The following is a 13,742-nucleotide window of genomic DNA, read 5'->3' as shown; positions in this document are numbered from 1 at the left end:
CTCAAATGACATTTCTTCTGAAGCTGCTCACAGGGAACATCATTTATTTTTCTTTGAGGATTGAAAGTTTCTTTTCCTTTACTGTAAGTGGGCCAGAAAATGTGTTTCCAGGTTGTTATATGGTTCAATTTGTCCAGTCATACTCCAGAGAAACCCTGCCCCCTCCAACACAAACACATACACATACATGAAAACCACCTCAGGAAAGTGGGAGACATGTTTGAGAGCCAACCGGGACCCCAGGGACCTGGACTAATGGACCCACAATCAGAGGACCTGACGGAAAATTACTCGCCATAAAATTAGCCAGTCCCTTCGACTGAGCAGGGGAGAAAGTAGTCAGTTGTTCCAATCGTTCTCATTCACAGGTAACATGAAAAACAAACAAGTGTTGGAGGGTCTTAATTAGGAGCAAATGACATCTGCAGCTATGAGTTAAGCAATTTCCAAAGGCCACAGTCTCAGTGGTGGCAGGTACCCAATTTATTCTGGAAGGCATGTTACAAAAGCCTTTCTCAGAGAGATGAGTTGTCTCAGTCAGTGCTACACTGGGATGGAGACCTCAATGTTGGCTAAGAGGAGGGTCAAGAATATTATCCTTCCTGAACTCTGTCAAGAAAAGTCAATCACTAGAATTCATTCAGAAAACATGGAATTTAATGTTTCCAATTGCTTGTTGCCTGGTGAGGTGATTTCCATCACCTGCCATATCTCCCTCTCCTTTCCCTAAATATGTCAAATTGAAAAAGATTTATAATTAGGACAATTCCATGCCAGTTTTCCAATTCTGTTTTTTTTCTTTTGACTAGTTGTTCAACATTAGTGATGATAATAGCTAGAATTTAGATAGCACCTTAAGGTCTGCAAAGTACTGAGCATATATCATGTCACTGAATCCTCACAATGCCCTTGGGAGGTAGGGACTATCATCATCTTCATCTTATAGATGAGGAAACTAAGCTTGAGAGGTTAAGTGATTCCCTTAAATTCACACAACTAGTAAGTATCTCAGGGAGTGCTGAGGGAGGATTAGCCCCTCTAGTGTAATGGCTTACCACACCCTTGGCAGGGCTGCCTATCAATCTTTGGCATCCACTTATCACCCAACTATCACCTATGCTCCAAGAAGCTGCAGTACACACAGCAGCCACACCTGGGTAAAATCATCTGGACAGATGGGTTAAATCAGATTGAGGGTAACTAATGGGCCTCAGACTCATTGGTAAGTTAAGGAGGTGTCTGCCACCTGGCAGAATGGGCAGATGACAACAATTTGTTCCAATAGTCATGAAGGTGGCTAAAGCAGGTGCTATGGTATGCTTAGAGCTTGAAAGGATGCCAAGGTCATCCACTGGATCCAAGGTCATCACCAGTCATCCTGACTTTTGTTTTGGTACTGGATTTCAATGACTGGAAGAGAGAGTGAGACTGACGACTTTGTGCAACTCTGCCTCACTTAAATCCAATTCACAAACAAGTCAAGACATCACCATGATGCCATTGGTCCTCTGAAAACAAAGACAAGAAACAAGCATCTGGGGCAGAATTGGAAATCAGGTCTTCTGCCTCCAAGTCCAATACTTTGTCCTCCATGTCACCTGGCTGCTCTAAGGACCCACCTGAAACTGCAGCCTGATGGCCCTCCTGAGGAGCAAGGAGGTCATAAAGTGGCAGGTATAAAAGGATATTAACCTCTTTTTTAAGGTCAGGGGTGGGGCCAGGAGGCAAGGCAGACCTACCAAGGCAATAAAAGCCCATAATTAAATAAATTGTAAATCAATTGAAATCCAGAAAATGAGTCCATAGGAGGAGAGGAAAAGTTCCTACAAGCACCATTAGTCAAAGGTCCAAGAGTCTAGAGGCCAGAGAAGTCTTTCCCATAAAAGGCAGGTTAAGTGATCCATCAGCAGAAGTTAAAGAAATATCTACTGAGATGACATTTTTAAAGTGCTTAGCCCAATTTTTTGCTCATAGTAGGCATTTAACAAATAATTGTTCCCTTTCCACCTCCACCCTCCACTAATAAAGAGGGAGAAAGTCAGCGCTGGGGCTGATCACAGAAAGATAAACACTTAAGCTCAGGTAGTCCAGCCACAGAATTGCAACCAGAACTGCAGACATTAAGACTGAGAAATTAAATGCCCATGGGTCAAAATGTTTCGTGCTTTGGACAACCCAGGGGTAGAGATGACATGGCCCTAGAGTCAAAGGTTAGCGTAAGCCTATCTACCTCCTAGTCTGTGCATCTTCTCCTGTCAGTCCACCTAATCCTTGCCTTTCTAACGAATGAGCTCAGTGTTGATATGATTGTTCATTTCAACCTGTAAGAAGGGAGTTTTTAGGGTTTCCCTGGGGATTCCATCTGGGGCTCTCAAACATATCCCTAGTGCAGAACAAGAATTTTCAACTTGCTCGGTCAGGTATAGAATGTATGTAAACCTGCATTACCACATCATCACAGATTTATCTTTCCCTTAAATCTAGAACTAGGAGAAAGGTATCAAAGTGGAAATATATAGAAGCATAGGGCAGGGGAAAAGAGACACACAAATGTATTGAAACTGCAGTTACCCACATCCCCACTTTTCCCCAATACTCACACCCAGAAGACTTCCCCAAAGGAAAGATTCTAAATTACCCATTCGGCTACAGGTACACTACTCTCTAGACTACTGATAGCCTACAGGGGTCACTTCTTTTCTCCACTTCTAAACATACACAAAGGAAGCAATAGTACTTGCTGCTTATACACTCCAGCTAAATGTAACTTTTGTACGTTGGAAGAGTACCTCAACTGCTTACTAAGCAATTTATACACTCCTCTGTCCTGGTTTGGATGGACTTCCCTGATGGGAGCAAACACTGAGCCCTTAGCCTACTCTGCCTGTACGTAAGGTGGATCTTGCTAGAACCAACCCTAGGAAACCCAGTGACCCCCTACTCCTGTATGAACTTCCATCCTATAAGAGCCTAGGCCATTTGTGCTGACTCTGCCTGGTTACAGCCAGACCTGCTAGATTCTAAGCTGATGCTTCACTTTCCACCAAGCTCCACTCCCTCTGCCTTCAACCCCATTACAAATAAACAGCATTTCAGCAGCTGATGGGGCTGGACAGAAGAGGTGTTTGTTATCTAATGAAATTGTGGAGGAAATGATGTGTGAATGAAGGGATCCTAATTCTAGACTGGATCACTTGTGACACATTCAATTATAGTTTTATTTAATCACTTGTCTGTTGTAATGAACCATCTTAAGGAATTATTAATTGGTTGTAGGATTTTCAGGTTCCTTCTCTCTCTCTCTCTCTCTCTCTCTCTCTCTCTCTCTCTCTCTCTCTCTCTCCCTCCCTCCCTCGCCCCCTTCTCCATCAAGGCCTCCATAATGGATGTGCTCCACGGCTCTAGAGTTTCCTTAATAGAATTCCTTTCTACCCCAAACAACCAGCCCCAATGCCACCTCCACCCATCAGCCTCACTTCGATTCTGCTGAATGGACAGAAATCTTGTGACCCTCTAGGTTTCCTGTGGAATAGAAACCTTTGCATTCCAACAGCTTCTTAAATAAGAATTGGCTAGAAAGGGAACTGTGAACTTAAAACATTAAGAATCTATGGCCTTTAATGAGCAAAGACCTCCAGGCAAGAACTTAAATCAGAAGCTGGCCTACTAAACACATCTGTACAGAGGCAAACAGCTAGTTATTCTCGGCCAAGGATGGGGCATGAGGACTATTGCTGTATCTCTGTTTCTTCCATGTGAGTCCTGAGAATCCCATCAATGCTGCTCTCCTTCAATAGGACTGGCTGCTAGGCTAGGATTCTCTCCCTTCAAAAGCAGGGACACAACAAGATAAAACTACGGCAGGGTAGCAAGGATTTTACCCCAAGGTCAATAATTTACAGGGAACTGGAAACACCTTCTACAACGTATTTTTTCTCCTATGTAGCCAAACTTTCAACAGGGTAGTATTATTCCAGAGTGCCAGAGGGCTTTCCTCCCTACATGGGTACATTATAAGTACCTCCTACCACACTTGTCCCTGGTAAAACATTTTGCTAGTTTTTTCTCAGGGGAGGGAGAGAGTTGTGACTCATAAATCCACAATCAGGATGATGCCTCTTTAACCTACTGGATAAACTGTTGGACTTAGAAATGGAAAGACTTTGAGTTCAACTCCAGCTTCTGATACTGGCTGTGAGACCACTGGCAAGTCATTTCACTTTTCTATGCCTCAGTTTCACTATCTGTAAAACTGAGATATTAATACCTATAGTTTCTGCCCTCACAGGATTATTGTGACATTCAAATGAGAGAATATAAAGCACTTTACTCATTTTGAAGTGATATATAAATGTCACTTTTAGTTTGTTTCCTAGTGAGTTTCTATTTCTTCCCATCTCAATCCCATCACTTCCTACCACCAATTAGAATCATAGAATTACAGATGCAGAACTAAAGCAATCTTAGAGGTCATCTAGTCTCCTTACTTAATAGATGGGGAAACTGAGGCCCAGAGAGATGAAATGACTTGCCCTATGTCACATACATAATAAATAGCAGAGCTGGAACCTTAATTCAGGTCCTGTGACTTCAATAGTGCTCTTTCCACTATACTAAAACCTTCAATCTATGATCTTTAAATCATAAGACTTTGTTTGAATTTCTGTTATGCCCTTATCACAATCTTTTTAATGATAAAAAACAGATTTAAATAATGCTTTAAAGTTTGTAAAGTGCTTTGCAAATATTATCTCATTTGATCCTCAAAACAACCCGGGGAAGTAGGTAGCTAGTATCTCACTTCACAGGTAGGGAAAATGAGGCAGATAGAAGTTACCTAGGATCATACAGTTAGTAAGTGTCTTTGTCTGAATTTGCACTCAGGTCTTCCTGGCTCCAAGTCCTTGATTCCTCACTACACTGCTTTACTAGTCTTATATTAAGTATACACATCTTATCTCCTTAGTCTCTCTTATGGCAAGAACTATCTTCCTCATCTGTCAGTCTGTCCACCCCTAGTTGAGACCTAGACCACTACCAGATCTCAGGGTTAGAAGGGATCTTAGGGCATTTAATCCAATCCATATCTGAACAGGAAGCCCCAGGTCTTTCACAAAGTCTGTAGATCATTTTTAAGTAATGCTTTCAATTATGCCCCAATAAAAGCTAGCTTATCTAGTAGCATGTCAATAACAATGATAACGTCTATTACAGAATAGTGGGATTTCAACCATTAGTTGGACATCGTCATTTGTTCTCAAAGAACCAAAATAACATCACTAACCATTACATGTAAAATGACAATAGAGCATCTAGGCCCTTATTTATCTGAATTTCATCAAAAATAAACTCTGTCAGTTAATAAACATTTGTTAAGTGCCTGCAATGTACTAGGCACTCTGTTAAGTGCTAGGGATACAAAGAAATGCAAAAGACAACATGCAAACAATTATGTTCAAAAAAGATACAGAGAGTATTGGTTGGAGGTACTCATTGGAGTGAAAGCACTAGAGTTCAGAGGAATTGGGAAAGCCCCTCAAAGAAGGTAGGAGATTAACTGGGGCCTGAAGGAAGCCAGGAGGTAGAGATAAGGAGGAAGAGAATTCTAGGCCTAGGGAACAGTCAATGAAAATGCCTGGAGTAATGAGATGGCGTGCCTTGCTGGCTCTGTGGTCCTGAACAAATCACTTAATTTTTAAGTATCATAGGCAACTCTGTAAGACTCTTAAGTTGCAGAGAAGATGATGAACTATGTTGGTAAAGGGAATATCTTCACTGGGGGCGTTTCCTATATCAGGGGAATCCCAGGTCCAGGTCCCTAACTTTTCAGTCTTATAAGGTATCTTATACCTTATACCTCCCCTCCCCTCCCCTGCATGTACTCTTCAATTCAGTGGCACCGTCCTCCTTGATGGCCCTTGAATAAAACATCCATCTCTCTGCTTCAGGCATTCTCACTGAATGTCCCCCATGCTTGGAATGCTCTCTCTCCTCATCACCACCTATTGGTTTCCTTCAAGTCCCACCAAAAATCCTACCTTCTAAAGGATGTCTTTCCCAACCTTCTAATTCCAGTGTCTTCCCTTCATTAATTTTTGCCTGTTTATCCTATACGTGGTTTATTTGCACATAATTGTTCGCATATTATCTCCCTTGATGGGTTGTGAGCTACATAAAGGCAGGGCCTATCCCTTTCCTTTCTTCAATGCAATCCTATTTGTATCTTTGAGGATTTTGTCAGTCTCTGTTAAAGGAGAAGGAGATAGAAAAGGAAGAAGAGAACAGGGAGAAGGAGAAACAAGAAATATAAAAGAAAGAAAAAGAAGCAGAGGAAAAAGAGGAAGAAGAAAAAGACAAAGAAAAAGAAGGGAGGAGAAGAGGGGAAGGAGGAAGAGGAAAAAGAGGAGGAAGAAGTGAGAAGAAAGAAGGAGGAGTAGGAAGAGGGGAAGGGGAAGGGGAAAGAGGAGAAGGCTAAGGGGAAGAAGGAGGAAGAAGGGAAAGAGGAGGAGGAGAAGGAGAAGAAGAAGGAGGAGAATAAGGAGAAGAAAGAACTACTTCTGTAGTCCTAGAGAGGTGCCTGAAATAGATGGAGATTAAATGACTTCCAGGTTTGGAACCCCTTCCCTCCTCCAAGCCCCCCAACACAGTATCCATGAAGCCACACTTTCCTGTTGATCCATTCCCAAAATAAGACTCTAGGATTCTGGGAATAGGTCAATGAATTCAGACAACAGCAAAGCAAACATTAGAATCTTGCACATCACATTACACACTCAGAGCCAGTTCCTTATCATCACAGATATGGTCAGAATGCTACATCCATCAGCCTGATAGAATGGTTTTATCTCAGCATCCTTAAGCTTTGAATGTATTGCTGCAAAGAAGAGAACAGAAAAGCTACAGGAATCCAGAAGCTCAGGTTCCTTTTTCTGCTGGGATCTTCAGAGGGTTCAGAGCAGTGCCTGCGTAATGAGGTCTTTTAGCACTCCATCTGGAGAATGAGGAGTAGAGAAGGGACTATTCAGAAGGACAATCATCAAACAACCAATCAATCAACAGGCATTTATTAAACATCTACTACATCCTACCTACTACGCTCCTTTCCTTATGCCTTCCTCCTTTGTCCCTTGCTTTTATCATAACATCATGGAGCTAGAAGGGACCTCAGAGGTCATCTAAACCAACCCCTTAATTTTTACAGATAAGAAACTGAGTTCTAAGGAGGTTCAATGACTTGTCTAAGGGTCACACAGGTAGTATTAGAGTCAGCATTTGAAACCAGAGCAAATGTCTCCAGAGTCAGTATCTTTTCTCTCTACCACAGTGCTTCATATTTACTCTTTTTACTGTTCCTAGAAATATCTAAATCTATACTGGGGGCTAGGGAAAGGAGTTGATCGAGTCTGGGAATCCTCATCAGATCATGCCAAATAGTCTAAGGAAAACTTCCTAACAATTACAGGTATCCAAAAGTTACATGAACTATAACGAGTTTCCCCGACTAGAGATCTGCGAGTCAAAACTAGATAATCACGTTTCAGGAATGTTGTCAAAAGAATTTGTTTTGGGGGGTTTTGGTTGAACAAGACTGTCTCTGGCTTCCCTTCCTAAAATGAAATTCTGGGGTCTGGTAAGGGTTAAAGAGAATGCCTAGTGGGAGGAAAAGGAAAAAAATCAAATCCACATCTTCTGAAACAGCTGAAAAATGCTTTCCAGTATGGCCTAAGGAATCATCTGAAAAACCAATGTCACCTGTTAGCTTAGGTCATTTCATTTAAAAATATCAGGTATTCATGCACACAGAAAATTTATCTCTGATATCAACAAGCTGCTGTGGTATATTCATTTCAGTATAAGAAATAATATTTTGTCATATGTGGTTGTGCAATTAAGCACATTTTTGTTAAGCAAATGTCTTCATGTTCTTCACTCAACTGCACTACAAATAGACCCAGAACAGCACTTAGGATATCCAATTAGAGAGACCAAGCCATGAGCAACACTGCATGAAATATTTAAACCCTCTAAAACTAAAAACAAAATAAAATACACCAAAAAACCCTTTATAAGTCAGAATGTACTTCTGAAAGAATTCAATTTCTCTTTTCTCCTCTGTCAAAAACAAAACTTAAGGAAGGAAGGAGTTTTCCCTCCCTATGAAGTAGGGTTGGCCCTGTCCAGGGACAATGCTCACCATGGGCCTGTCTCTTGTTATATGTATAGACTAAGGCAAACAGCTGTCTCCATTCTCATAGACCTCAAAGTCAAAGTCATGAAACTCAAGAGGAAACAGGTGGAGGTTGGTCTTTCTACTACCATAGTGCCACCAGCTGCCATAGGGAGCCTCTGAATTCCAACCAGGTAAACTACAGAATTCCCTGCCACAGAAACTAAGCCAAATGAGCCAATTGATTGAGACTTGGAATTAATCAACAGGTATTGCTCAGATAATTAATGTCACCAGTCCCCAGATGGCACATAAAATATGTGCCTGGGTGGTTTAGGGATAAGAATAAGAGGCACTTCTGGAGCTAGCATGTTTGTTCTGTAGCAACAGAAAAAAAAAAAACAGTATCTGAAAAGGACTGAAAATACCTTCAAGGAAACCCAGAGTAGAACAGGGCTAACTGCAGGATTTATACTGGATGAACATTTGGAATGGAGATGTCTCTGGATTTGCAAATCTCATTTGCCGTTGTACTACATGATTCTGTTTTGTTCATGGAACACGACACCTTTGATACTGGCATGTTATATTGGGTGGTCCTGTGCTAACATTTCCCACTTCTCACAACTCATACTAAAGTTCTTCAGAGAGACCTTGAGAGTGTCCTTCAACTTCTTCTGACCATCATGTCAGTGCTTGCCTTGTGTGAGTTCTCCATAAAATAGTCTTTTGGGTAAGCACGTATTTGGCAGTTGGGTTCCATGGCCAGTTCATCAGAGTTGTGTTCTCTACAGTAGAGTTTAAATGCTTGGCAGTTTTGGTTCAAGAGAGAACCTTAGTATCCAGTACCTCAACATAAAGTTCAGAATCTTCCTAGGACAATTCAAGTGGAAGCAGTTCAGTTTTCTTGCATGGTGCTGATAGCCTATCCAGGCTTCACAGGTCTACAACAGTGAAGTCAGCACAACAGTTCTGTGGACCTTCAGTTTGGTAGGCAGCCTAATGCCCCTTCTCTCCCACACTTTATTTCAGAGCCTCCCAAATGCTGAGATAGGCTCTGGCAATAAATGCATCAGCTTCATCATCTATGTGGACCTCCCTGGAAAGTATGCTGCCAAGGTAAGTGAACTTAGCCACAGATTAAACTTTTTTTCATTTACTGTAACCAATAGTTTCAGGTGTCAGTGGTGCAATGCTGGCTGGTGGAAAAAGAACTTCTGTTTCCTTGGTGTTGATGGTTAGCCCAAAATTAGCACAAGCGGCAGATAATCCATACTGTGTTGCATTTCAAAGGCTGCATTGAGTGAACAATCATCCATGAACAAAAAGTCACACACCGACTCCCTCCACATACATCTTGGTTTGTAGCTTTTTCCAATTCAGTAGTTTACCACCAGTGTGGTAGCTGGGCTTGGTGCCATTTTCTCCTATGTTAAAGGTGTCTGACAACATTACTGAAAACACCATGCTAAAAAGCATGGGAGCAGGCACCCTGTCCTGCTTCACTCCACTGGTGACTGGGAAAGTGTTGCGAGCATCATCCTTCAAATAGACATGCTGTAAGCTGCTCCAACTGGACTCATGGTGGATTTCCTAGCTTTTTCTTGAAGGACTGAATGAGGCCGCTGATCCAGGAGAAATGCAACTGAGCTGGCTACTGTGACCAGTGATATGCAGACTTGGTGGTTTTCACATGCTCTCACTAGAAGCAGATGCCACCCAAGGACTCTCAAGTATTCTGAGCACAGCCATCACTTAGGATATAGGGATGTGGCATTGAAGGCCTCTTTAGGAGAATGCTGCCAGGTGTGTGGGAGGTAGGGATGGGGTGGGAGAAGGAGTGTAAAAAGCTTCCCCAGCATTTCATTGGCAGGCTGGGCTGACACCTGCCCACTGAAGCCAGATGGTCTCATCAAAACCACCCAGTTGGACCATAAGTAACAGAGAACAGCAACCTCAGCTAATGGAATGATTGTTCTGCATCAGGAGTGCAAGGAAATAGAACTAGCAAGGACCTCTAGGGCAGACCTCTGCTCCTAGGGCCTATGCCACTTGTACCTGGGGACTATGGCATGCCACAAGACATGTTGAAGCCAGACAGAGCAACCACGGAAGTCCTCCAAGGTCAAGAGTACTGACAGTATGGCCAGTACAGACTTCTAAGAGGACAAGTGACCTTGGTAGGCTGTGTGGCAGCTCCATAATGGGGCACCCCTTCCTCTAGGCACAGTGCTACCACTTGGCTGAGACTGAGAAAACAAGGGTTTCCCAAGTCCTCCCTTTCCCACTGGGATCTGCTGCCAGGACCTCAACAGTTGCCAGTAAGAAGTCAAGGAGGCCACTTCTGTACTCTGAATATGCATGTATCTAAGTATGCACCTAAGCATGATGATGCATAAAGGGGAACCTGAGTTGGATAAGGCTTTTTATCGAGACCAGGATCACAGCTACTGCTGAAGGACCAGTCTGACTTGTACATCTACTGTTCCCCATACATGACATTTCACAGTCCTCCTCTATGGCTTTGCATAGACTGTCTCCCATGACTAGAATGCTATTGTCCCTCACTCCCACCTCCTGAAATCCTAGTTCAACTCAAGCCTCAGCTCAAATGCTACATTCTACAAGAAACATTCACTGATATTCCCACAGCTGGTATCTATCTGTGCCCCTTATCCCAACTACTGTATGTTAATTTAGTTTATATTGTGTATTCACCTCCCCAGCATTCAGCACAGTACCCAGAATAGGGTAAGGACTCAAAAAATAATTATTGACTGATGTATATCCATACTATTACCCTCATTAGGTTGCAAATTCCTTGAAGGTGGGGATTATTTCAGCTTTGTCTTTGTACTCTCAGAGAATAAAGCGGCAAGGAGCTTGGAACACAATAAAAACTTAATATATACTTATTGAATTGAATTAAATTGAAGTCTTTCAAGCCTTGATTCATATTTGGGGAGATAGACTCCATCTTGTGATATGCTTAAATTTATGTTACTAGGAATCCTGACACAATGGCACTCTTTCCTGTCTTATTGCTATTTCTGAAAGAATCTAGTCCCTAGTCCTCTTCCCAAGGGTAATGATAGATTTGTGATAGATGTCAGGGGAGTGTGGTCACTACCCAGTGTCACAACCCCAGATAAAGTTCTCCTGAGCTCACTGGGAAGGTGGATTGTCAGTTTTTCCTTCTTTCCTTACAAAGCAAATTGACCTCACTAATTCTGGGTGGATTTAGCTGTATATCCACCAGGAGCTCACTAGCCTGTTTGCCTCTCCTGACCAAACATGCTTTGTGAACCGTGTAAATACCTAGGGTTTATCTACCCTTGGCTTCCAAACAGAGCACAGGTGCTAGCAGACATATACATTCATTTCTGTCTCCTTCCAAGGTCTATGTTCTTCTCAGAGTCTGGATTTTGTCCAAAATCTGAAGGCAGAAAAACTTCAGCACCATGGTGAGTGCCCACCATAGCATCCACCTAGTCCCAAGGGTCTGTCTGGCTCTCTCAGCCTCCTGCCCTCTGTCCCAAGAGGACCGAGCTGTGTGTGCCCATTCCTCTTTCTAATCTAATCCAATCTCATCCAATGAGAATTTAGCTTAGTTTTTATTTTATTGAAAGTTTTTGTTTTTAATATCACCTTCATTTCCTAGTATAGTTCTCTCCTTTTCCTACCCTCATGATAAAAATTAAAAAAGGGAAAAATTCAGCCCAGTAAAACCAACCAACCAGTGTTCTACACCCACAGCACACCTCTGAAAGGAAAGAGAGAAGTCAGCTCTCCTGTCATTGCTTTAAGGGCCACACTTTGGGACAAACATTTATTAAGTATTTACTATGGGCAAGGCATTGTTTTAGACTCTGGAGATACAATGGCCTAACAAAATAGGTTGTCTTCAAGAAGCTTACTTATTAATGGAGAAGAGGTATAAAACATCTAGAGAAATAAACAGAATCATTTGAAGTAAACAGAAGGAAGGATCACTAACAAGTAAGGGGATGAAGGGAGGCTTCATGCAAGAGGCGGTACTTGAGACAAAAGTGTTCAAGGAACATGGGGATTCTAAGAGTTCTCGACGAGGAGGGCATACATTCACACTTTTTCACAGGTTAGTTGGCTGGCTTCCTATTTCCTGAGTAGCCCAGTTGCAATCTCCCTCAGAAGAGGTGACAACTTACACTGGCCATTCTGGATGGAAAGTCTGACTTCCTCTGTGCTCTAGAGATTGGCCTGAATCATTCGATAAGGAGGGTAGGAATCTAGAGAGGCCAAGACCTCAGGGTCTCTAACTCCCCATTCTTCAATCTTGCTTCCAGACGTAGCCCACAGTACAGCTGGAAGGAACTTTAATCATCCTGTCTGCTCTTCTCATCTTTGTTCTTTTCCTGCCCTGCTGCTTGTCCTTTCCAGTGATTCCCTACAACTATCCTCAATGATTTGGAATTCTTTAAAGATTACTTTCATCGATTCTTCTTCACCAAAGAAGAATTCCAGTACCAAACTCTGGAGGATCAATTGAGCTTCTTGTAGCATTTCCTCAGGCTGGAAGCAGATGTGGTTGGATGAGCCCACAAAGGCAGCCTTGATGTGGCATCTGAGATATTGCTGACTATTCATTTTTTCCTGAGAAGCCCAAAATTAGAAATAACCCCATAACCTACAGGAACATCCACTATTCAAGGGGCACGAATCGTAGGGCAGTTGAAAAGATCTTGCAGAAGGCAGCAGAAGTTTGGAGTAGCATGACGTCCTTGAAGTTCTGACAAGTGTATAAACAATACTCTGACGCTGAGTTTGTTTTCCTGGCTGGAGATCATGGAGATGCCAATCCCTCTGATAGAGAAGGAAACATCCTAGCTCATGCTTTTGCCTCAGTTCCTGACTACCAAGGAGCAATCCACTTTGACAGTGGTAAAGAATGGTCCTATTATGATGATGGAATCAACCTCTTCTGTTCATGAGACACGCCATGCCCTGGGCCTGGGACACTCCCAGGATTCAGACTCATCGTGTTCCCCAACTATCAATAGCAGGACCCAAAATTCTTCAGGCTCACTGATGATGATATAATAGGTATCCAGACCCTTTATTAAGGGGAAAAAAAGGCCATCATCTGAAGTTCTAGACTTGGTGCACATGGATCCTTTTCCACAGAAAGTGGAAGACCCTCAGGCCCAGGAAGCAAACCAATAACTCATGGAGAAATGCTTCCCATGTTACCTTTGAGACCAGATCCAATGTATTGAGGGGAAAAGAATGGTCTAATTTAGAATTTGAACTCTGAACAGAGAACACAAAGGATTATTTTAAATATGAAGCTGAATGTCCATTTTCTACTGCCTTTTTTTAAAGTATGTAAATAAATTCTACATATTATTTGTAAACAAAACAAAACAAAAAAAAACAAACCCTTGCTTCCAGACTAATAGGCTTAGTCCTCCTCCTTGGCTGTAGTGACCTATACTGGTACAGATCCTGGTTTTCCTGAAACCTGACCTGGAAAGGGTAGTCCTTTTACATCGAATGTTAGACTTGGAATCAAACAGGCCTGAGTTCAAATTCTGCC

The 13,742-nt window shown here is 42.3% G+C and overlaps 1 protein-coding gene and 1 pseudogene across 5 annotated transcripts in view; one reads left to right on the top strand and one right to left on the bottom strand.

Annotated features, from left to right (window-relative positions):
* GALNT18 (polypeptide N-acetylgalactosaminyltransferase 18) overlaps positions 1 to 13,742 on the bottom strand; it is a 512,574-nt gene that overhangs the window by 362,858 nt on the left and 135,974 nt on the right. The window lies entirely within an intron of this gene.
* Positions 12,175 to 13,246, top strand: LOC140510792 (matrix metalloproteinase-26-like; annotated as a pseudogene).

Source organism: Notamacropus eugenii, chromosome 6 (genome assembly GCF_028372415.1).
Source record: "Notamacropus eugenii isolate mMacEug1 chromosome 6, mMacEug1.pri_v2, whole genome shotgun sequence".
In the NCBI taxonomy this organism is placed as follows: domain Eukaryota; kingdom Metazoa; phylum Chordata; class Mammalia; order Diprotodontia; family Macropodidae; genus Notamacropus; species Notamacropus eugenii.
The sequence above is the reverse complement of the archived record's forward strand: the minus strand, read 5'-3'. Positions and strand labels throughout refer to the sequence as shown.